General features: G+C 37.5%; 1 non-coding gene across 1 annotated transcript; it reads left to right on the forward strand.

Moving 5' to 3' along the window:
* Nucleotides 1–23,910: 23,910 nt before the first annotated feature.
* LOC120272884 lies at nt 23,911–24,017 on the forward strand. Its single transcript, XR_005540417.1, has one exon. It is a non-coding gene; the product is annotated as a small nucleolar RNA R71 (small nucleolar RNA).
* The last annotated feature ends 1,743 nt before the right edge of the window (nt 24,018–25,760 follow it).

The raw sequence follows: 25,760 nt of genomic DNA on the forward strand, positions 1-25,760 counted from the left end.
ATAGCTCACCTATATTGGCCACACTGCAAAAGACTTGGTATAAAGATTTAAAATCCCTAAGTTCAAATCCATCTAGATATAGTGATGATAAAGGGTCTCCGGTTATGAGTGTTATCTTGTAGCTCAAACATTATGTTGCCGAGTGAGGACACATGAGTGGGACGATCAATCTTCGACCCATGCGTACGTCTCTGGCTATACAACACCTGTTGCATTTGTTAAAAAAAAAATACCTTGGCTCCAAATCTAATTTCTATGGTTATGAAAAAAATATTATAAGAGAGATTTCTGAGATATTTTTATTTTAAAAGAATAAATAATGAGATTTGAGCACTCTTGACATGAGTCTAATAATCAAAATCGTTAGAAGATCTACATGAATTTGTCTTGTATGAGATTTAGTTCACCAATTTTTAAGGACATAATCTATCAAATGGCAACGAAAATTTGCTATTATTTGTGTTAATACAAACGAAATACATGCATGCATTTAAAATTCTAGGGAAAAATCTTGTCAAATTCTTTAAGGTAGCGTTTGGAGCCCAAATGGGAATAGGAATGAAAAGAATGGTAATGGAAATAAAAATTGTGTTTGGTTAGTAGAAAATTTCACTGGGAATAATATTGAAACATTACTTATGTCAAACTTTTTATTAGTGAAATATTTTAAATATTATATTACTTTCTTATTATCATATATTAATTAAATAATTTATTTTTATTATTATTTAAATTACTTACTACAAAAAAGTATTTTAAATATTTAGGTATTATTATCCATTTTAATAATTGTAATTAAATATGTATGTTAAATAGTTCGTATTATTATTACATAGTTAGGAAATGATGGTGTTTTTCTATTTTCTATTTATTCATTGACTATGTCGATTACAAGACATGTAAAAATTTAAAAGCCACGTTTATATATATCACAAAAGGCCTATATTGCAAACATTTAACAAAAAAAAGCAAATACACTTCATTTCAAACAACCAATACAATCCACATACATTCCCATGCTTTCCAAAAAAAACACAAAACATGTTTACATTGAAAACTCACAAACTCCCATCCATTATGAAGTCAATAGTTTATCCTTAAACATGAGATGTTTACATTGAAAACATCACAAATTTCCATCCATTATAAAGTCAATAGTTTATCCTTCCACATGAGATAGCACTTCTTCAAAATAAAGATCAAAATTAAAGCATTCTCAAGAAAAAGGAAGTACTTGTGTAATATAAAAAAAAGAAACCAATTTAATTAATTAAAGCTAACTAAAACATAATGATAAACATATCATTAAGCACATGTCCAACATCAAATCTAGAAGATACGATTACAAAAACATTACCATGACCAAATAAACAAATAGCACAATACATAGCATGGCATTTCCCATTCTTAGTTCACTAGCATGATCAATTCAATTCTAAGTGTTAAACATGTCCGTAGCCATGCCAGCCTAAATTGGTTCCACTCATCTAATGGTTCAACAATTTTAATGTTATCAGTACCAGCTTCTATGTTTTCTTTCAAGGGTAGATTATTGGCTTTATCTTATGCAGGATCTTGTGTCATCTCCCTTCTAATAAATTATGCAACAAGCAATACGCATTTATAATGGGTCTTTGAATGTTTTTTTTTTTGGAGTTACTAAGTAACTATTTTATTAATCTAAAAAAGGTTCAAATAGAAACAGAGAAGAAATAGAAAACGCTATAAAAAGAACTAGAAGACAATTTGAGACAAAACAAAGAAAATATACATAAAGAAACCATTATGTTTAGAGCTCTTCATCAACCACCTTGGGAGGTCTAAACCCCTGTAGAAAAGGAACATGGTATGAGAGTGATAAGTGCTTGAGTGAATATAAATATTTAAATGTTTTACATGTATTGAGTATCATTTTTATCATGTTTCATGGCTCATAAATTGTATTTGATGTTCCTTTGTGCAAATAGAGTTGTGAAGGCTTTTAGAGAGAAAAGAAAATAATGATAGGTCATGAAAGCACAATTTGGGAGTTTTTTTGCATGACACATAGATCAAGGCACAATTGGTGCTTATATAAATGGGGGTGTGTGCAAACTTCTGAAAAAGTTCAAGTTAGTTTATGAGTTGGACGAGTACAAAGGTTGTCGCATCATCTTCATGTCCATACTTGTGTGAAGACTTCAAGAGCCTTCCCAATGGTTTTTAGTTGACAAGAAGCCTCATGATCTACCACACAGGCATGTGGCCTTAGGAAAAAAAGGAGAGATTTGGAAGAATTGGTCACGAAAGTATTGTAGCAACACTGTAGTAAGTTACGATAGCACTTACTATTTATAGCCATGTAAATTTCCACACGTGCGCGTGGAAAAATCTGCAGCCTACATGGGTGTGTCAAAATAAGTTACAGGCACAGAATTCTGATTTTAAAAGGCTGTTTTGCCCAGTTTTTGGGGACTTTTCATTGCTTTGGAGAGGCAATTTGGCTAGGGTTTGCAAATGAGGTATTTGCTACTTTAGGGGATGTTTCTTCAGCAAGAAAGCCACCGGTGATCCTAGCTTCCGAAAGGAATCCATTAAGATGTTGAAACTACCCAAAGCTAGGGTCACTAGTGGCTTTCTTGGTCACCATCACGAATTCAAGGGGGTTTATTTCTAAGGCTTTTATCAATTTTTATTCTCTTAATTGTTTGTAACATGATCCATGGAGAGCTAAACCCTAGAGGATATTGGCATGTGAACCCTAGGATTCTATTCGTTATATTAATTTACATTATGTTTTCCTTTTAATCAGAATTTAGTTGAGTTTTAATCTTGTGTTGTTAATTCTTTCTTTCTTTATTGATTAATTGATTGATTGGTTTGCATTGATTCATTCACCTTGGTGAAAGAAAGGTCTCTTGATAAACGCCTAAATGTATGTATTATATATATATATATTATGTATGAATTGTGTATTTTATTGATGAATCGATGCCCTTTTATGGTTTAATCATTTTATTTCATGTTTCAGGCACAAAAGAAGCCTAGGTGAGCCCAACGATGAAATTTGAGAAGAAATCGACATCAAACAAGTCGTTTTAGGGTCCTGACTGTAGCAACACTATAGCAGCCTGAAGCACAAAGACTTTGAAGAAATCCTAAGTCTGGAAATCCTCACGGGCAACCTCACGGCCGTGAAGTCAATCGCTAGGAATTTTGAGTGATGCAGTACTATAGCAGTATTATAGCAACATACTAATTTTTCGGCCTGTTTTCAGAGCAGCCTCATGGTCCGTTTTATGACCATGAAGCCACTTGTGAGCCATCCCGAGAGCATCTTTTTAAAAGGGGTTAGGGCATCATTTGAGGGGACTTTGGCCATCCCTTCTTCTCCATCATCTTCTAGGGTTTCAAGGCTGTGAGAGAAGAAGGTTACACTCAAGGGAGAAGATCTAGGAGCTTGCCGGCGCAAATCCGACGAGTTCTCATTACCACCTTCTACTCTTTATCTTAGGGGAGTTTGTTATGAGCTTTTCTTTGTATCTCTTATCTTATACACTTGCTCCTTTGTTGATGATGAACTAGTCTCCCAAGGTCACCGGGCGTCCGGTGAACCTTGGGATAAACTTGCTTGTATAGATGCTTTGATTTACATTTATGGCATTTGTGTGGTTTGTGATCCTTGCTTGGTGTTCTTTGATGTGTTATTTTGCATGAGAACTCTGTGATTCAACTTCTAGGTTGTACTTGGTAGCGTGACCATCGCCCTTGTACTAGACTCACCTTGCTTGTAAGGGATACATGTATGAATACACTATGACCATTGGGTATTTCATACACCTCTAACTATTAGGGCTATACCTAGGTTGAGTTTCGGTCATAATTTGAGATTTCCCTAATTGTAATACCGTCGTAGGAGGATTCCGTTGGAAGAGATTTTGAGCCAATACTCTTATTGGATTAGGGGTTATCATTGTAACCATCGGGGTAATCTACTTTCAAATATCTTTTGGCCCATAACCACCATTACCTGTGTAATTCTAGCATCCATCTAACTTTAGTAGTCCCAAGGGGATCGTCGCCCGGGGACCTCCTATTTTCATTGTTACTTGCTTCCTTAGTATGTTTATGTGGTGAGCCTTAGTCCATTTGTTCATAGTTTTGTCTTTGTTATTTTCCTTATCCTGTTTTAGTCCTATATTTGGTAGACTAGACAATGTCATCTAGGGGGAAGTAATAGCAACTCTTGGGACCCCAAGGAATACGACCCCTGTGTTACACACAGGGTATTACTTGACGACCCATGTGCTTGTGGACTCATCATCTCCATTAGGGTTAGAACATCAAGATTGAAAAGGGTTAAAAGGATGAGTCATAAGATAGTGGAGTGTTGGTGTATTCTATCTCCATATTCCTTAAGTTTTAAGCAACCATATGTGGTGAAAGGTATTGAGAGAGTTCTTCACCAAGACATCGTAGGAGGTTAGTGACCTTTCACCTAGAAGTAGGGCTAGGTCTATTCTTAGAAATTGGATATATCTTTTGGAACCCCTAGAGTGCTATGCTGTCATATGTGGTATGAGGTGTTGAGACTGATAGATTTCTCCACTAGTACCTCGTAGGGGACTAGTATTGGTATTTGGAGGTAGGAACTGATTATCTTTAGATTTCCATGACTTAATTAACTTAATTTAGGAACACTTTGTGAATCTTTTGTTTAATGTTTGAATCCTAGGGGGAGCATTGCCCGAATATCTCATTTTCATTGATTGAGACTTCCCCTTATTTTACTCTTGCTTTCTTTTTGTGGCATTCATCTTTTTATGAATTAGTTCATCACATCATATTCTTGATTATTCGACTAGATAACTTAGAAGTAGCTATTATTAATAATTTTGTTCCTTGTGGATTCAACAACTTAACCTAATGGGTACACTTTATTACTTGAGCAACCCGTGCACTTGTGGACATATGCAAAGGGTGTGTCAGAGAGCTTCTCCCTTGCACGACCAAATGATTAGTGATCCTATTCCAACATCGAGGTATGCTAATGATATGTTTATTGTCGATGTCAATTTCTTTTAGCTTCTGCAATTCTTTGCTTGAGCCTCCAGTTAATAACCTTGTTATCTTAAAATAAGATGAATGTTGACTTCCTAATCTATAGTTATTCTAAGGCCAATCTCCATCGCACCTAATTCAGCTTCTATAATAGAATGAGCTTTAATTCTAATGCAGCCTGCTATAATGATTTGCTTATTAGTTCAAGTTAACATAAAACCTGCTCCAACAACATGATTATCAGGGAGCCAAGAAGCATCCAAAAAAAAAAAAAAATAGAAGGAGAATCAACAGAACAATTAATAAAGAAAGACTACCTCTGAATTTGAGCATTCTTGGTATACTCCCTAGTATGATCCAAAGCCTTCATTGCGATTTAATGAGGGTTCCATTGAGCACCTTTGAAAATAAAATTACACCTAGCTTTCCAAATTAGCCATGATGCTGAGGTAATAATTGAAGCTTTCACAAACTTTTTATCTGTTGTTAGATTTTAAATCCAAAAACCATCCGAAAAGCTATTTTTGCAAATAAAAGGTTAAGTGTGATCTCTCTTTAATATTCCGCCAAAACCAAAAGAGTTTTGGGGCAAGCCTGAAAGAGATAATTTATGTCTTCCCTGTCATTATCACAAAAACATTGATATATCATTAGCGATCAAGTTAAGAGAAAAAGGAGTCTTTTGGTTTTGATTCTTTTATGAAAAAGAAACTACATGAACATTTTTGCTCTTGGAAGTTGTTTAACCTCCACAAATTTTTCCAACCCTTCCAAGACTCCATTGAATCATAGCTAGAGTTTAAGAAAGAATAAACAATAGAAACAATGGTGCCACGAGCAGGTCCTAGTAGCCACACCCAATGAATTGGATTTCTAGGACCAACATGGCCAAAATCCCTGATTGGAGAGTTTACATTGGGTCCCAAGAAATTAGCCAAAGCATTAAATCCCCAAATGTTATTTTCCAAAATATCAACGGCTTGAGGATTGACATATAAGAGACCCATTTTAATGAAAGCAGTTTATGACAAATAAAAATATCAAAACACCAAGTATCATTTAAAAAGAGATGCTATTTGCATTAATAGAATCGATCCAAAGATTATTTTTATCAAATCCATGTTCTTGTAGAGAAATCTAAAAAACCAAGAACATATGGCAGGGATTTTTGAATTCCAATTATGAGCATCTCCATATTTGTAATTCAGAATATCATTCCAAAAAGTAAATTCAACATTTAGGAATCTCAACATTTTTTTGCCATTAGAGTAGCTCTCACAAGCTTTGGGTTTCTAATAGCTAACCCCCTTCAGACTTATCTGTGATAATTCTATTCCAACTCATTAGCAAAAGGCCACTTTTATTGCTATCTTTGTGCGAAAAAGAAAAAAACTCCTAGTTGCTTTAGTAATGGAATCAAGAATTGAATTTGGGATATGTTGAACATCCAAATTGTAACTAGAATTGACATGATGACACTATTAATCAGAATCATTCTACCTAAAGGAGAAATATGCTAATGTTTCAAGAAAGAAATGAGATTATTGGCTTTAGTCAGCTGACATACGCTTTATGTGTGATGTTAAATATATGTAAGTGTCAACATGTTATATACAATTAGTATTACAATGGTCCATTAATTCCACAAGTGTAAGGGTAATCAAATAATACCTCATGGGTGAGCATGAGAGTCATATTTCCCTAGGAATGACAAGAGGCTCTTATTACTTCCTTTTCACTTAATCAATCGCCTAAACGTTTACGTTTTTTTGTTAATCTTCTTCTACAATATAATTGATAAATGATAAACAAACCATATTTTCTATATCATTTACACTGCATTTAGTATGAAATTTTGCTTAATTAGCACCTCATTAGTATAAAATTTCATTCTTTTGTTCACAACAACCCTTATTTTTGTTTTAGGATGAAAGAAGAAAATTCGGTGGTGTTTTGAAGTAAAATGAAGTGAGTTGCTGAATCAAGTCCACACCACAACTCACAACGGGCATTATGGAAACTTATCATGCTCGTTGTCTATACTTACCACTGCATGATCAAGCTGTGGTAGCATAGAACCACTAAAAGAAACACAGAAGCAACAACGCCTCACAACGACCATTGTGAAGACTATTAAAGGATGCTTAATGGGTGTCTAAATTATGCAAATATATAAGCAAGCAAGTATGCACTTAATATTACAATCGGTTCCTTATACCACAAGTGTACGGGTCATCAAGTGATATCTCATGGGTCAGCACAAGGGTTGTATTTCCCTAAGAACAATGAGAGGCTCCTATTACTTCTTTTTCACTTAATCAATAACCTAATCTTTTACGCTCTTTTTTAGTTCTACTTATACAACACTATTAAACAATATAATAAGAGACAATGTTAAACACAGTTAGAAGGAGTTGGGAGTATGTACTAAAGTTATCTTGATTATTACTTATGGTAGGCATTAAGTGTCAATCATGTTCTAGGTTCAAACAGGGGGAATTCAAAGGCCTACTAGCCCCAATAAGCCATGGCGACTAGGTCTAAATCATTAGGAACTTAAGATGGAATCTTTTCCACTCAAGCCTCCTATGTTTGCCTTACTTAAGTATGAGAATACCATGAGAAGAGACTAATTAGACCTAAGCCTAAGGGACAATCAATTCCTAATCCGGAAATCTAGCTATGCCTAACCTCTTAGAACATGCATAGACCTATCATGGCATGGGCATCATCAATATGGGAGCATATCCTCCTCATCCACATCAACATATAACAATCAATTAAGAACATGCAATGATTACAAAAAACTAGATCAATTTATTAATCAATCAAGATTCATAAATAATAACCAAGGGATTTAGACATACAATTCTCCTCGAATTAGGTTCTTATAGGTCATAAAAAACAAATCATCAAATCACAAGAGAACCACAACACCAAATAAATAATAAATAAGCATTTAATATATTCCTAGACTAACTCTCCCCAATAGTTCTCCTAAGATAGGGATTAGAAGATCCTAAGATTGTTCGATGATGTGCATCACTCACGTTGCTTTGATGATGATCTTTCAAAATGCCAATCATGCATGATCTTCTCCAATGATGCTCATTGACATAATCTCACGAAATCCACCAAAATCCATTGGAATATGGAAGAAACTCCATCCCCCGTGACACACTTCTTGCCTGAGTGCCCCGTAAGTGCACGGGTTGTCCAAGTAATAAAGTACCCCGATGAGTGGATAGTCATATCCATAGGGAATAGTGATCAAAAGCAAGAAGTAATGTTATTTAGCTAGGGTGGAAACCAAGTTGTGATGAGTGCACAAAATCAATGCAAATAGAAATAAAGAAAAGGAAGAGAGGTGCAATATGGATAAGGAGAAGCAATCGATAAGAGAATGGGGTACCCGAACATTGCTCACCCTAGGACTATTGTTTTGAGTGCAAGACTACTAATTAGGCCTCCTAATTGACATCTAATGACTCGTGTAAATCTAAAGATACATGGTCCCAAACCATTGACAAAACTCTTGCTAGTATTGCACAAGTCGGAACACATGAGTTCGACTACCTTTGTGCAATCGCTTGAGCACAATGGATATTGGCACACACCAACATGTCTTTGAGCATGATTTATGTCTTCACATTTGTTCAATCCAAGAACTTCATCAATAAATGCATCCACGATCTACTTTTGCTTTCTTTCTTCCACAATTGTCTCCACAACCCTAAATAGACAAAAAAAACACAAATACACATGCATAATTGATAAAATCTGATAAAAGTGATGCTCAATGTAATAAAAAAATACTTCATCTTACTAACACAAGCACTTATGACCCCGCCACTCAGATCTCCTGAAATCTGGGTGTCCTAGCTTCTTTTATAAAAGAATCTCCCTGAATTTATTATATACTGAGGTATTTATAGTAATCATCTCTGCCATGGTCTCACCATAGGCGTTGTGATGCCTATTATGATTAAGTTGTTGCTTGGGCTCCAAGTTGCATCCTAGCAGTCTTTGGGCATTATGTCTCTTGACAACAACTATTGTGGACTTGATAATGGTAGTTGTGAGACTGTTATGGCTTCTATGTTGCTTCCAATGAGCTTATGCTACCATGGCTTGATCAAGTAGTGGTAATTATAGAGAACGGGTGTTGTGTATGGCCATAACGCCCGTTGTGAGTTATGGTGTAGCCTTGATTAGACAAATTGCTTTATTTTGCTTCAAAACATCCTTGAATTCACCTCTTTCTTCCTAAAACGGAAATAAAGGTTATTATGAACAAAAAGATGAAATTTCAAACTATTGAGATGCTAAAAAAGTATAATTTCATACTAAATGCAGCATAAATGATATAGAAAATATGATCAGTTTAGCAATTATCAAATATCCCCACACTTAAGCGTTTTAATGTCCTTAAGCAATTGAAACTAATAAAAATGGAATACATGATAAGTGTTTCATTTCAGGTAACTAAGTATGGAGTTTCATTAGTATGTGGGAGAATAATCAAATGCCAGGTAGCATGATTATTACTATACAAAGAGTATTCTACTCTATGACAAAAAGTACTTTCCAAAGTGTCAAACTCTTTTTATACTATCTTATAGTCTAGATTGTGTAAAGAAAATTTTTTGGGGTTTTTCCTTAGTCTCAATCTTACACTTTTCATAATTTTTTACATGATTACTCTTTTTCTCTCTTTTTTGTTTGTTTGTTTATTTTTTCACAATCAGTAGCTTTCACACTTCCTAGGAGACAACCTTCTCTCCTACTAGGCCATATACTTTGTATCTAATATGTTGGGAACAACTACGCACCACAAAGGAAGTACCTCTTTCCGCTGTACATATATCTTATCTCAAAGCAATAAAATAAGTATTGATCATATGCCCATTATAAAACATCAATCACTAGACAAAACATAAAGGTGCAAGGTACAGTCAAGAGGGACACAAGGCAAGGTAAAGACTCTCAGAGTAGTCAAACTCTTGAGAGAGAATGAAAGAATTGCTAGTCAAACATATCATGTCCCTAGACCGAAGAAACTCCAACAAGCAAGTGCAATACCTTCAAAGATCAACACTAGCATGTGTATAAGATACAAACACCCCTAAAAAATTTTACAAGATAGATAGTATAGTAACATATTATAGTATTGTACGAAATTCTTAATAATGTGCAAAGAAAAAGCAAACCTTCACTCTCTCCCCACACTTAAAGATGTATATTGTCCCCAATGTACACATACATGCATAAATATAGTGATATATAATAAAAAAAAAGAAATTAAAAGAGTGTATTGTCAATAGAACTCCCTTGATTTCTTAGTTTGGCCAACTAGGGCGATGAAGTTATCCTTGTCCACGCAACAAATTATGCAGGCTAGAAGAGCATCTGATCACCTTAAACCTTGATGAGGCACAATTGGAGTAGTTCAATACACAACAAACAAAAACTATATAACTATATCCTGCTGTAAAATAAAATCCACTAATATCAAAAAGTAAAAAAGCAACAGGGCAATTGTCCCTTGCTGTAATAAAATCTACGATGTACTGAAATATGAAAGTATAAAAGTAGCATATAAAATAGAAAAAAGAGAGTCCAGCAGGGGAAGTCTAGTGCGGTATATGATCGGTGATGTACTAGCGGTATCGGTGCCACTTGAGCTGTAATAATGGGTGATGTAGGCGCCAAAGTGGTCGAGGGATACTGACGCTACAAATGCACAAGGATCTGTCGAAGTATACCCTTAATCATCACTTGACCCTCCTCGAGATGGGTCAAGCACTCCTCCTCAAGAATTGATGGAGTTGATGTAGTCTGTGCAGTAGTCAAAGGAGGAGAAGTAGCAACAGTAGGAACTAGAGCTGGGATCGGTGGAACTACAATAATAGAGGTATCAGGAAGATACTTCTCATCATCCAAAGACTCAGAGTCGGTCCCATGGACCGACTAGTATTGCATTTTATGGGGTGTGTCCTGCTGCTCAATCATACGCATAGCCCGGAGTGTGGTGACTCCAAACGGTTGCATGCCCCCAACACGGTGCATACCTGTGCAATGATCAATCAGACAAGGCCACCATCTAAGCCTAATAATGTACGAACCAAGGAATAAGGTCGCCAGGCGGGGGTCACGAGGCTAATGTCTCAGCTGGCAAGCTAGCGCATGACCAATGTGAATCCACACCCAAGTTACCATGCTCCATAGAAAATACAAATCTCAGAAGTTCACGACACTAGTGCTATCTCCTAACCCAGTCAACATCCTTAAAAAGATGGCATGGAGGTAGCGAAACACTGGGGGTGTTAAGGCAAATGCCTTTGAGGTCCCACAGGCATACATCTCATGGCCCCGAAGTGTCTGGGTCCATATCTAATTTGGGCTCAGGTGGACCGGTTGGTCAACGTGGAGTACTGAGTACGATGTCATATGTGTGTACTCCATATATACCAACCCCATCCAGAAACTGATCGTCTCCTGATGCCCTAGGCTAATGATGTTATGGTTGAGCTTGAAAGAGCTCATGACCTCCATCGTGAGCTCAAGTATATCAGCTCATCAATGTCAAATAACTAATCCAAGCCCTATACTAAAATAAGGTCCCATACCTCATCGGCAAGACCTTTGGGCTCGTGCGTCGGCCAATCTATCTGGCATTCGTCTATGAACCTATGGTTGAGCAAACTTCTATAGCAGGCTCTATGCTCTGGATCCCAAAACTATGGTTCTAATGGCTGAGAAGACTTTCTGGTCTTTTTCTTCTTCTTCTCGATCTCTACCTCGGGACCATTACAGTTCTCTTTTAACCCATAACCTGTAATTCAAAAAGAATACAAAAAATTAGTCAATAGAATACGGAAAATGCAATGCTGGAAAAGACAACGATTACATCATGGTTGTTATATTACCATAACGGTCTTATAATGATCGTTACCAAGGCTGTGATATCTTTCTAGATTGTTACAACGAGTTCACAATAGCCATTGTGTGACTCAACAACTTAATTGTGCACTATGATAGGGCCACCATGGGCGCATAACGCCGTAGCACATCCATTGTGTCCTCAAGTGGAGCAACAACTTGCTGACAACGTGCTTCCTCTTGTTTCCAGGTGTTGCAAAGATGACATAAGCAGGAAAAATCTCATAATGGCCTCACAACGAGCGAGCAACACTCGTTGTGACTTACTTTTCCCTTGTTCATTGTTTGAACACAACAACCATCTCAATGGCCATTGTTCATCGAGGAACGATCGTTGTGATGCTGACCATGGTGAAAATTTTCTATACATTAGTCTATTTCAATGGAAATTTAGATAAAAATATTCACCAAGCATCATTAAACAATTTCATGCCATTTAAATATTATAAAATCATGATTTAAAAGGTTTGGAAAGGTTCTTATGAAATCGGCCGAAAAGAGAGTTTTTCGCGGTGAGAATCAAGTGGATGTGGTGCTAAATTGAGCAAAAATAAACCCAAGCTCCTCAAAATTACTAGGTAAAGATCAAGGAAGGGTCTCTGGTGAAGTGTTAAAGAGGAAAGTGAGTTTTGAGTGAGAAAGGGCAAGAGTCAGCTGTCAGTAACCCTATATGTCCAAGTAATGGGGGTAATAGCGGACGTTGCTTATGAGTTTAGTCTCTTCGAGGCACCATGGTCGTTATAAGCCTGGTATGGGGCCATTGTCAGCTCGGTTGGGCCTAAAAAATTTCTAAATGTTGGTAATGGCCATTCTAGGGCTCGTTGTGTTTACCATGGTCAGAGAGCAAGCTTGGTAAAGCCGTGCTAAACCTCTAGAAAAATCAGAGTCACGGCACGCTCTATGGAATAGCCGTTATAAATCACCACAATCATCACAAAGAGTGTTGTAAGCCTATTGTAGACTCACTCAATTTTTCAGAAAGTCTATCTCTCTACCTAAACATCATAATGGGTATTACAGGTTTACCAAACCCATTGTAATGCTCATAGTAAAAAACTCAAGATTTTTCCTATCCCTCGCCATTGTAATGCTAGTTGTATCTATCCTTCCCCAAGCTGCTCCTCCAGATATTCGTGAGGAGGGTCACCATGAATACATCCTACACAAAATCATACATAGAAAGATTAAGCTCGTGTGCAAAATAACATTCATCTTCTTAATCTATTGAGTGTTTCATGGCACTGGGGAGTTGGTACACCACTTCTTCATCTCCTATTTTCAATGTCATCTTTCCATCTCTACACTTGATGAGGGCCCTAGATGTATTTATGAAAGGTCATCGAAGAATGAGTAGGGTCTCTACATCCTTATCTATGTTAAGAATTACAAAGTCTACAGGGAAGATAAGTCTTTCTGTAGTTACAAGCACATCTTCCACAATTTCCTGCGGTCTCCTTACTGACCTATTAACCAACTACAAGGTCATTCTTGTTAGCCTCAGCTCTCGTAATCTAAGCTTCATGCATATGGTGTATGGCATTACGTTTATACTAGCTTTGGAATCAGCCAGTGAGTTTTCTTCCATGCCCTCACCCAATAATGATTTTTCCATAGTGTTCGGATGATTGATCGATCCACTATAATTTTTCACGTGAGGGTTATTTCTTGGTTTAACCTAGTCATTAATAACTTGATTATTTTTAGATAATAGTAGATAGAAACAACGCTCTTAAGGAGTCCTTTATGCATTAAGTTTATGGTACTGGTATTTCTAATACTATTAAAGTTTTTTTGATTTTTCCAAAGGAAATGAAACAAAAAATATGGTAGAACTAAGACAGTCACTTTATTAGCATTATTTTATCCATGATGCCGGAATAATTCTTGTTAATAGCTACTATGTCGAGCTCTTCCAAATGCCTCTTGTTGGTAAGCAAGTCCTTCAAAAATTTTGGATAATGCTTCCACTATGGGGATGTTTATATGGAGTTGCTTGAAAATAGTCATGAATTTCCTAAACTACACATCCTCTATATTGGCTTTCAGTATGGAAGGGCAAAGAACTCAGGTTTTGTATTCTTGAACTATGGGTCGAGCTGGTGATGACTATTTTGGTTCTTCCTTAACTTCTTCCTCTTCCTCCTCTATGTATTCCTGTGAAGTACTAGGTCCTTCCTGTAAGATTGCTCTCTCTATTAGGACACTGGGACAACAAGCGACACTTGCCTCGATGGTCTCATCATTGTGGAGTGAGATAGCCTTAAGCTACTCCCTTAAGTTTGCTTCACTGCTGCTTGAGAGGCTTCCTTGAGGTCTTTCAATACTAGCTCTTGCCAATTGTCCAACTTAATTTTCTGAGTTCTTTATTGATGCTTGAATGTTTCGTAATTTCATACAAACTTGTCCATTTGCACATCATTACTAGTCATATACTTGGCCAAAATATCTTTTGTGGAGATCTTCCTTTCAGGTTGTAACTGTTGAGAATGGTATAGGTAAGTCCATTGCGGGGGAGGCCTCTACTGCTGACCCTGACTCCAAGAGAAGTTAGGATAGTTCCTCCACCCGTGGTTGTAGGCAGGGGCGGAGGGAGAGGGAGCCGCCTCCCCCTTCTCTCTTTCTCCCTTTTTCCACACACACACACTCTCTCTCTCTATATATATATATCTCTTTCTCTTCCCCTCTCTTTCTCTCTCTAAGTAGTTTTTTATTCTCTCTCTTCCTCTCTTTCTAATTTGTTTTTTATTCTCTCTTCCTCTCTCTCTAATTAGTTTTTTATTCTCTCTCTTCGGCCCCTCTCTCTCTCTCTTTCTAAGTTTTTTATTTTTATTTTTTAAAATTATCTCTCTATTGTTTTTTTATTTTTATTTTTTTAAAAATTAATATTTTTTACAAATTAATAGATATAATCTAAAACAACCAAAAAGGCTTATAGCCTAATAGTACTTGACAAGATCTCTAGTTCAAAACTTATTAAAAGCAATAATGGTAGCGAGTCAACATCAGTTGTGGGTGTGAGTTTGTAGCCCAAACTCTTCATCCTCGGTTGAGAGTGCGTGGATTGGAAAATTAAATTTCATTCCGTGCGCACGCCCCAAGTCTATATAGCACTTTGTTAAAAGAAAAAAAAATCTAAAACATAATATTTTTTTAAAAAAATATTATCAAAAATTTATTTATGATTTATTAATATTTTATAAATTATTTTATGTAGCTTTTATTTTTAAATCTATGTATTTAGTTTTTAATTTTTTTACAAATTAATTTATATAATATATAAAAATATATTTTTAGTAGAGTTTTCTAAACATCTAATTTTTATAAACTAAACTATAAATTATAATATAAATAAATTTAAAAATATTAAATTTTTAATTAATTAATTTTTTTTCAAATTCGGCCCTCTAACCTCCAAATTCTGGCTCCAACACTGGTTGTAGGTGTTGCTATACAGGTTATTTTGGTTCATTTGTCCTCCTCTGATATAGTCAACCTGTTCCATAGGAGCTAATGTTGAGCTTACAATAGGGCACTGAGATGCTCCATCCCCTCCTCCACAAGTCTTATAAAACAAAATGACCTTAGAATTCAAGCTTGCACCTTGACCATTATGCACGAGTAGATCTAGCTTTCATGAGTGCATCAAATTTCACTACCAAAGCAATATTTGCGTCTAACTCATGTAGTCTAGAAACCTTTGGTTGTCTCCCTTTTGAACTGCAGTGTGATTCATTATTTGCCATGTCTTCAGATAATTGTCCTGCTTTTTTAGGATACTTGTTACTTAGAGATCCTCCTGCTGTGATGTTAATAGTCTGCCTAGTCTAGTAGTTCAGCCCATTGTACAAAAATTACAATCTCGTCCATGAACTGAATCCATGATGTAAGCATCGCCTAAGAAGGTCCTTGAATCATTCATGTGCCTCGAACAGTGTTTCTGATTCTCCTTGCTTAAATGCCAAAGTCTCATGTTTGATCTTTGCTGGCTTACTTGGTGAAAACTACTGTCCAAGGAACTTCTCTACTAAGTCATTCCATGTCTTGATCAAGCCCAGTGCTAGGGAAGTAAGCCACCGGTACACTGAGTCTCTCAAGTTGAAAAGAAAGAGTTATAATCTGATTATGTCATATGTCATTATGTTCATCTTTAATGTCAAACAGATTTGCAAAATTTTAAGAGATGGGCATTGGAGTCTTCATCCTAGAATCTCTCCACTCTGTTCCCTTACAATGGCTTCAACAACTTGATGAACACATTATGGGTGTCAAAATTATGCAAATATATAAGCCAGCAAGTATGCACTTAATACTACAATTAGTCCATTATAGTGCAAGTGTACGACCCATCAAGTGATACCTCGTGGGTGAGCAAGAGTGCTGTAATTCCCAAGGAATGGCGAAAGACTCTTATTACTTCATTTTTATTTAATCAATAGCGTAATCTTTTACGCACTTTCTTTAGCTCTACTTATACAACACTATTTACCATGACCATGGTAACCCTATGGAATCAACTAAATTAGGTGCTAAATAAAGTGGAGACAAGTCCAAAACTTCTTGGAATCATTAAGTAATCATCAGGGAAGGTTCTTTGGTGAAGTGGAAGAGAGAAAGTTATGTTTTGAGTAAGAAATGCAAAGAGTCGGGCATCGGCGACTCTATATTACCTCATAATGGGGTTAACAAAGGAAAAACAACCATCATTGTTTACCTTGTTCAGCTCTTGGGGCATCACGGCATTACAAGCCCATTATGGGGCCGTTGTCAACTCAGTTAGGACTCAAAAGTTTCTAAGTGTTGGCAACGGCGATTTTAGGGCTCATTATTGATGAGTGCATTTCATATAGACATTTTACAAATTCTATTGCATCATTAGCTTGTCGTTTGGCACATATTTTGGTGAAACTTGATGCTACTTTGGGTATTTGTGTTTAGTTGTGCAGGAAATTAGGTCTTGGGATAATAGAATGAGTTTTAGAACAAATTTGGTGTAAAACAGAGTTGAATTATGAATTACAATGAAGGTATAGGAGGAAGCAAACCTAGGCTTCTACCCTTGCACTTTACAGGAGATTTTAGCACAAGAAGAGCATGGTTTCATTGCCCCTAGCATGGTCATGCTGGGTAAGCACGAGCTGAAGAATGCCCGTGCTTATGTTGGTGCATTTTACTGAAGGTTCCTCCCCAGGCGAAGCACAATTATTGTAGTATGGTTATTGTAGCAACAAGCTCGGGGAGAAGCACGGCAGTGCTTGTGCCCGTGTAATTTACATGTTTTTTTATGCGCTCTCAGCAAGTGTACTGGTTGCAAAAAAGTAGTAAAGTGGTACCCCTTGAGGGGTAGGGTTGTCAAACCTCAGAGATTGGACTTAAATTACTAACTCTTCATCCGATGCCTAGTTGAACAAGAATTGGGTTGGTTTAAAGAATAGAAACAAACAAACAATGAAAGAACAGATGGAGATGTCGGGTGACTAGGATCAAGATTTTAACAACAAGAGAGTAATGCCCCAGATGATCACTATGAGCTATAGCATGATGACTTGCTTCTAAGGCCTACCGGGTACATTCTAACATTCAAGTGTGTGCTCAACAACAATGTTGCATCTATGGTTCTCATATACAATAAGTTTTACCAAGATAACTGTACATTTCAAACACATAGAGTTTTGCAATCATGTAAGGCAACTACAACTATGGTAATCCATCCATGCACCATGTTTTATCAAAGCAACTGTGCTCATCAAAGACATCAAGTTATGCAACACAAGATTTAACACATGAATCTAAAGATTGTGTAAACATTAAAAGCAAGTAGTCAAAGCACACAAAGCATTATAGTTCATGTCGTGGTACACCATGGATAGTTAGCCCCTTATAGATGGGTAGAATAAGGAAGATAAAGAAAAAGAACTAAAAAGAAGACATGGCTTTCTCCTTCACAAGATAATCTCACTACTTTCCTTGTGCCTCCAACTGGTCCTTGATCCCCTTAGAAGGTGTGGTGACGCCTGATCTTTTCTCTTCTCAAAGTCCTCCAGGTGGAGAAAAGAATCCCTCGAACAAAAATGAGAGGAAAACCATAGAATCTAGAGTTAAAAGGGCAATTTTTGGCTCGACATGGGCTAAGCATGGTCGTGCTTAGACCGTGCTTCCTCGGTTAGGCTTTTAGTGAATCGGCTAAGTGCTCACCTGGATTTTCTAGTGGGAGGGAACACGCTCGTGCTTTGACTGTGTTTTACTTAAGAGTGATCATGCTAGGAGCAAGCAAAGTGTGCTTCCACTGTTAAGCAGAAAAGGCCTCAAACCCGAGATAATCAGTGGGAGAAACACGCTTGTTCTCGGACTGTGTTTAGCTTGAGAGTACCTTTCTTCTTGAGTTTTCACTAAGCAATCCTCCAGGAAGAGATAATCAGTGGGACAAAGCACAATCGTGCTCTACCAATGTTCAGCTTGATGATTCATTAAAAATCTTTATTTTCTCTTTGTTTCTTCCCCGATTTTACTCCAAATTGTTTCGAACCCAAAAATCCTACACAGGGAACAACTATACCCAGAATAACACCGAATATACACATAATTATACTATAGGATGAGCAAAATAATGAATTGAGGATAAATAAATATGATATAAAATGCACTCATCAAATACCCCCACACTTGAACATTTGCTTGCCCTTAAGCAAAACACATCAACACACTAGAAAGAAGATGAGTACATAACGTCTGATCTCAGTAATGGAATTTTCAAAAGTGTAGAGGGAAACTAGTTATTAAAGTGTGTACAGTTGATCATAAATGATAAGTCTCATCCTCACCCTATACTCCTCGTGTGTGTGTGATTACCCTAAATCATGTACCCCATGCATGTTGGATCAGCTTAGCTAACAATGACCTTATTGCACACTATACTAAATGGGTAGTAGCTTCATACACCCTAGAGGTAGCCTTCTCTCTCGGTAGGTCATCAAATGCATAATTGTAATGTCCAAAATTTGACTACTCAAAAGTGGCTTTCACTTTTCTAGGGTGATAGCTCTTTCTACCATATTTTCACAAGATTTTTACACATTACCGGTAGGGCATCCCACAAGGGATCCGATTTTCCAGTTTTTTTTAAAGACAAACAAGGGTACTAATGGCCATTTAGCTAAAGCATTCTCTAAACATAATTTGTGGCTATATAATTAGGGTAAAGTGAGAAATTATGGGGTTTCCAAAGCAAGAGTGAGACTAAGAATTAAGCTCAATAAAAATACACTAGCACACTAGTGTCCCCCTAGACTTAGAAATTATAGATCATCCTAAGTCATGCCTCATCACAATGAATACAAAAGTGAAACCCTTCCCTACAGTTAAACCATACATTGTCCTCAATGTAGAAATGTATGTCATGTACACAAAAATTGAGAACAACACATTAAAAGGAAAGGAGGATTGAAAGGAATTTTTTGAACGTGGAGAATGATGGTGCCACTCTCAACGTGTATGCTATTCAACTCCAAGCAACAACAGAATCCCTAAGAAGAGTGGAGATACACAAGTGAAACCTAGGGAAATCAAAATAACATACGATAACTAAAGAAACAGAACAACAAAATATAAAAGCAAAATAAAAGTAAACAAACCGAAATGTAGCAGGGAACCCTCCTTACTTACTGACTACAAGGACTAAAAATAAAAATAGAAAGAAATACAAGAAAAGAAAGTAAAGCTTCGGTGATCAAGAAAATAAACCAACTTGAGACTCCCCTAGATTAGAGGTATCCGCCCTAATGTGACAAGTAGGGTGAATAGGAAAAACAAGTTCAGGCGACAGTTGCACGCCCAAATGCTCTGCAATAGGGTCACACTCCTCTGAACCCACCGAAATGTAGCAAATGAACATGAAATGTGATTTGAGTATTGAGAGGAAGTGTGGGGCGGCGAAGGTGATCGCTATCGCGAAGTGGTAGTGGCAGGTGGGGAAAAGGAGTAGCATCAGTAGGAGCAGTGGTAGGGAGAATATCAGAGTGCTTTTGGATGCTGTTCTCGACCCTTTTGGCAGTCTGGATATGCTACAATATCCCCATCGACCTCAGTGTCTCAAGGGTCATAGATGTAATACAGCAAACTACCCTTATCCTATCAGTCCTTTCCAAAATGCCCACGCGTCTGACCAAACCCGTGATGTAGGGGCTGATGAAAAAGGCGCATATATGATGGTCAGTCCCCTAATGGGAGATGGAGACAACGAGCTCATAACAAAAATACAGGTGGAATCCATCCTTCATGCTCTGCAGAAAGTCGAAAGTTACGGCGGCTGATGACCACAGTACTATCACCATGCCCTGTTAAAGTATGACTGAGAACGAAATGCATATACTGGAGTGCCGAAGTGCGGAGGATGTTGGCCTTGGTCCGATGGGGATCATAAGTATGAAAAATGCACAACCGCCTCCAAGCATCCTCTAGTGACTCTCCAGCTGGCCGGGAGATAAGTAGTGTATCGTATTCACTAGTTCAAGTGAACTCTACATCATAAAGCCCTGCTGAACGGAGAAGTCAGTGAAAATCATTCATTGCATCACGTTGAACACCTAAAATCAAATGAAATCAGCCCTATGGAATGCAAGGGTCCCCTAGGACAACTCAAATGTGGCCAACACCTCAAGCGCCAACTGCTCATAAGTGTTGTTAGTAATCTGGAACAGCTGCTACCAGGCTCTAACATTTAACAAACTGCAGGACCTCTGCCTCTAAACCAACCTCATAGAGGACATCCTAATCAATATCCCTCTACTCACAAAAACAGCAATGAGAAAATCATGCATAACACTCCTGGTATGACTGAGTATGGAAGGTAGGCACATAATCAACATCATGAGTGGGTACCTCAATTCTAGGCCTTTTAGATTCAATATGTTTCTTAGGCATGACCTGTAAGAGAAAATAAATACAATTAGTACACAGGTGTCAAGGAAATAGGGGAAACACAATCGTGCCAAGGGCATGCAAATTGTGCTCAACAAGAGAATAGGAGCGTGCCACCAAAGAGATCTGATGTCTAAACCAAAAGAGCACGATCATGCTTCGTGTGACCATTGTCCCCGACAAGCCCTCATTCACCAAGTAAGAAAACTCAATGATTTCAAAATAGGAAGGTGAAAATCTTGAAGGATTGAATCAAGCATTAAACCAAGATAAAGGATGATAAAAACCCCAAATCAAAATAACGAAATCAACAAGTGGCTTACCAAGATCGATGGAGAATGTGCAGAAAAATGGTGATCAAACATGACAAAGTTCAATAAGAAACAAAATAAAACTCATGAAAATTTATAGCTGAAAAGGAGGAGGTGAAAGTCTGAGAAATGGAATGAAAGGACGCCACCAGCTGCTTAGGTTTTGAAATGGAAGGGTGAAAGCCAAGTGGTCATGACTGAGCACGCACAGGGTACTAGGGTTAAGGTATGTGAATTGGAGGTAAGCAAGATTATGCCCATGGCATGTCCCTCCCTTTGATTATCTCAGAAAAATTCCCCAAAGTATCAAAGGGGCAAGACACGATCGTTTTAATTGCACGATGTCCATGCCTACTCCACTGGCATGCTCATTCTCAACCAATGCTTGACTTGGAATGCTTCAAAAATTAAAACCAGTGAAAATTTGTAGGATGAGCAGAGGCATGCTCTGGCCGTGCTTAGCCTGAACAATTCCAGGGCAATGGTTTTCCTTCTCTAAAGCAAGCAATTGGAACACATGAGAACAATCAAGATAAAGCCAAATCCCTGAAAGAATACAAAAACACACCGAATGCCCCACAATAAAGCAAACCACAACAATAAATGATGACAAAGATAAAACAAATACAAAAATGATTAACACACGATAACACGAACAAAAACAAACACGACAACTTGGGTTGCCTCCCAAGAAGCACTTGTTTAATGTTACTAGCTTGACATACCTGTTTTGCGCTCAAGGAGGTTTATGAAATCTAGACCTCTCAGAACCACCTAAAAACAACTGCACGAATAGGGCAATAAAGAATTGATCAAATTGACCTCACCGAAAATCCCTGGACTCGAGTAGTTGAAAGCGGTGAGAATAGATGATGAGATGGGTGGCTCTTTTCTCTTGGTGGTCACCCTTTTCCACCATTTCTTTGTACTAGAGGTTTTTGTCTTTGTCGGTTCCAGTGGTGCAAAAACTTTGACAATCGCCAACTCTAGCAATAAGATTCTTCCATCATTTCCTTCCCAACTTCATCATCAAAAAGATTATCTTCTAATAGCTTAGAGAGCTCATCATTTAAGAAGGTGTCATGCACTAATTCAGAATCAACTCCATCAATAACATCTACATAATAACAAGTGTCGTCAAAGTCCATAGTGTGCCTCATAGAATGTCAGAGTTTGAAAAAAACTTCCTCTTCTCCAACTCAGAGTATCATTCGACCATCCTTAACATTAGTGAGAGCCTTTGAAGTTGCTAAAAATGGCCTTCCCAGAATTAATTTTACCTTAACTTTGTCATCAACATCAAGAATGACAAAATCCATAGGAAAAGTAAACTTGCCCACCTTGACAAAAACATCTTCAATTATCACTCATAGTTGCTTGATGGACCTATCTGCCAACTGTAAAGTCATAGTGGTGGGTTTTGGTTCTCCAACCCAAGTTTTTGGAAGATTTTGTAAGGCATGAGGTTGATGGTTGCACCAAGATTAGCATGAGCCTTCTCATTAACTAGCCCTCCTATTGTGCAAGGAACAATGATGAATCGCCCAGGGTCTTTCTACTTCTTGGGAAGTTTGTTTGTGATTAACGTCGAACACTCTTCACTAAGTGTTACTGAAGACACTTCCTTCAGTTTCCATTTGTTCATGAGTAGTTCCTTCAAAAATTTAGCATACCTCAACATTTACACAAGAGCTTCTATGAATGGGACATTAATGTGTAGAGTCTTGAACATGTCGAGGAATTTCTTGTACTGTTGTTCCTATTAATCCTTCTTCATCTTCACATGGTAAGGAAGTTTTGGTTGATAAGCTGGCAATGCACTATTTCCCTTACTCTATTTTGGAACCTTCTTCCCATAATAGTTAGAGCCTCTAGATCAATAATAATAGCTGGTTCAACAATCTCTTTTTTGGGCTCATTCTCAATAGTGGTTGGGACTCCTCAATAAGACAACCTTAAAGGATTCCTTCGGGTTGATTTCAGTGTTGCTAGGGAGTAACCCCGGAAGCCTCTCCTCAATCAATTTGGAACATCTGAGCCATGTGATGTTCTAGATTCCTCACAGTAAAGTTATTGTTCCTCATCATTTCTTCATGATTCAAGAGGCGACTTTCGGTGCTCTTGATGAATCAACCCAATAATGCGGTAAGTTCACTAATAGAATCAGGGATGATGAGGATGACTGTTTTTGTGTGCTCTATGGGGGAGGTCCATTATGTTGTTGTGTCCCTTGTCCCTGTCCTGGTTGGTCAATTAAAAATTCGGGTGATTTCTCTATCTTGCATTGTAAGTGTTGATGTATGGTTTGTTTTGATACAGGTGATTCTGCCCAACAAAATCCACTTATTATAACTGTCCAGTACTCATATCAGCAGAACCAATTGGCTCACATGGAGGTCCCTAACTATCTCCAAAAGCTCTACACACTGGGTGATCGACTGCAATGAATCCAATCTCTTTGTGATGGCTTCAACCTGTGCGACCAAAGTAGTGACGACATCCACTTGATAAATTCCAGCGGCTCGTACTGGTTTACTCCTCTCAGAACTCCACTGATAGCCATTATTTTTCCATCTCTTCGATCAATGTATATGCCTTGGTTAGTTGCTTATTACACAATGATGCCCCTAAAGCAGCATCAAGCATTTGTTTAGTAGCATTGCTCAGGCCATTGTAGAAGATTTGAATCTGCATCCATTCCATTATTCCATATTGTGGGCATTTCCTCAACATTTCCCTGCACATCTCCTAATTTTCATATAAGGATTCATATTCTAATTGCACAAAGGATGAAATATCACTCCTCAGCTTATGATTTTTGTTGGAGGGAAATATCTAGTGATAAAAGTTTCTGAAACTTGCTTCGATGTTGTCAAAGACCCTTGTGGCAAGGAATTTAGCCATTGTTTGGCTCTTCCTCACAATGAGAATAGAAAGAGTCTGAGGTGAACAGTATCCTTGGACACATTGTTCAACTTGAAGGTATCACAAATTTCCAGGATACTCCAGAAATGATTATAAGGGTCTTCATCCTAAAATCCATCTAACTGACACATCTGATGTACCATCTGAATGATATTAGGCTTTAGTTAGAAATTGTTCACAGCAACAGAAGGGCGAACAATGCTTGACCCTACTGCCTTCAAGTTTGGTAGAGAAAAATAGGAAATACTTCGTTGTTCTTTCCCGACCATGTTTTCCTCTTGACCTATGTTCACACTAATCTCCACTGGTTCTATCTAACTCCAATTAATCTGCCTAATTCTTCTTCAGAAATTCCTCTCAACCTCCAAATCAAGGTTCATCAATGTAGAAGACGTGCTTCCACGGGTCATACAATTTTATCTAGACACGAAAAGATGAGTCAATGTAAGTTCAAGCAAGAAAAAGAATGAAAATAAAAATAAGGTGAAAATAATGACATAGAATGGAAAGAAAACAAGTATTTACAAATATGAACAATATTAACAAACTAAATCACCGGAATCCAAATTTTCCTAAAAGTTGCCCATCCCCAGCAATGGTGCCAAAAACTTGATGCGCACTCCATAAGTGTACGGGTCTCAAACAAGTAATAAAGTGGTACACCATGAGGGGTAAGGTTATTAAACCTTAGAGACTAGACTTAAAGCACTAACTCTTCTTCCGATGTCTAGTTGAGCAAGAATTATGTTGGTTTAAAGAATAGAAACAAACAAACAAGGAAAAAACAGATGGAGATGTTTGGTGACTAGGATCAAGATTTTAACAAAAAAGAGCAATGTCCGAGGTGATCCCTATGAGAAATAGCATGCTGACTTGCTTCTAAGGCCTACCATGTACATTCTAAGATTCAAGTGTGTGCTCAACGACAATGTTGCATCTATGGTTCTCATATACACCAAGTTTTGACAAGATAACTGTGCATTTCAAACACATCAAGTTTTGCGATCACACAAGGAAACTACAACTATGGTAATCTATACACCAAGTTTTACACATCAAACACATCAAGTTATGCAACACAAGATTTAATACATGAATCTTAAGAACTTCGTAAACATTAAAAGCAAGTAGTTAAAGCATACAAAGCATCATAGTTCGCATCCCAGGGCACCATGGATGATTAACCCCTCATGGACGAGTACAACAAGGAAGATAAAGAGAAAGAACCAAAGGAAAAAGATATGACTCCCTCCTTCACAAGATAATCTTCCTAGTCGAGTTCCAATATGCTAACCCCACTTCCCTTGTGCCTCCAACTCATACTTGATCCCCTTAGAAGGTGTGGTGAAGCCTGATCTTTGCTCTCCTTAAAGTCCTCCCGGTGGAGAGAAGAATCCGTAAAAAAAGATGAGAGTGAAACCCTAGAGTCTGAAGTTAAAAGGACAATTTTGGGCTCGACACAGGCTAAGCACGGACGTGATTAGACCATACTTTCTTGGTTAGGCTTTTGAGTGAATCAGCTGAACATTCACCTAGATTTTCTAGTGGGAGGGAACACGCTCATGCTTTGACCATGTTTCACTTGAGCGTGATCATGCTAGAAGCAAGCAAAGAGTGTTTTCCTTGTTA

Source organism: Dioscorea cayenensis, chromosome 11, assembly GCF_009730915.1.
Source record: "Dioscorea cayenensis subsp. rotundata cultivar TDr96_F1 chromosome 11, TDr96_F1_v2_PseudoChromosome.rev07_lg8_w22 25.fasta, whole genome shotgun sequence".
Taxonomy (NCBI): Eukaryota; Viridiplantae; Streptophyta; class Magnoliopsida; order Dioscoreales; family Dioscoreaceae; genus Dioscorea; species Dioscorea cayenensis.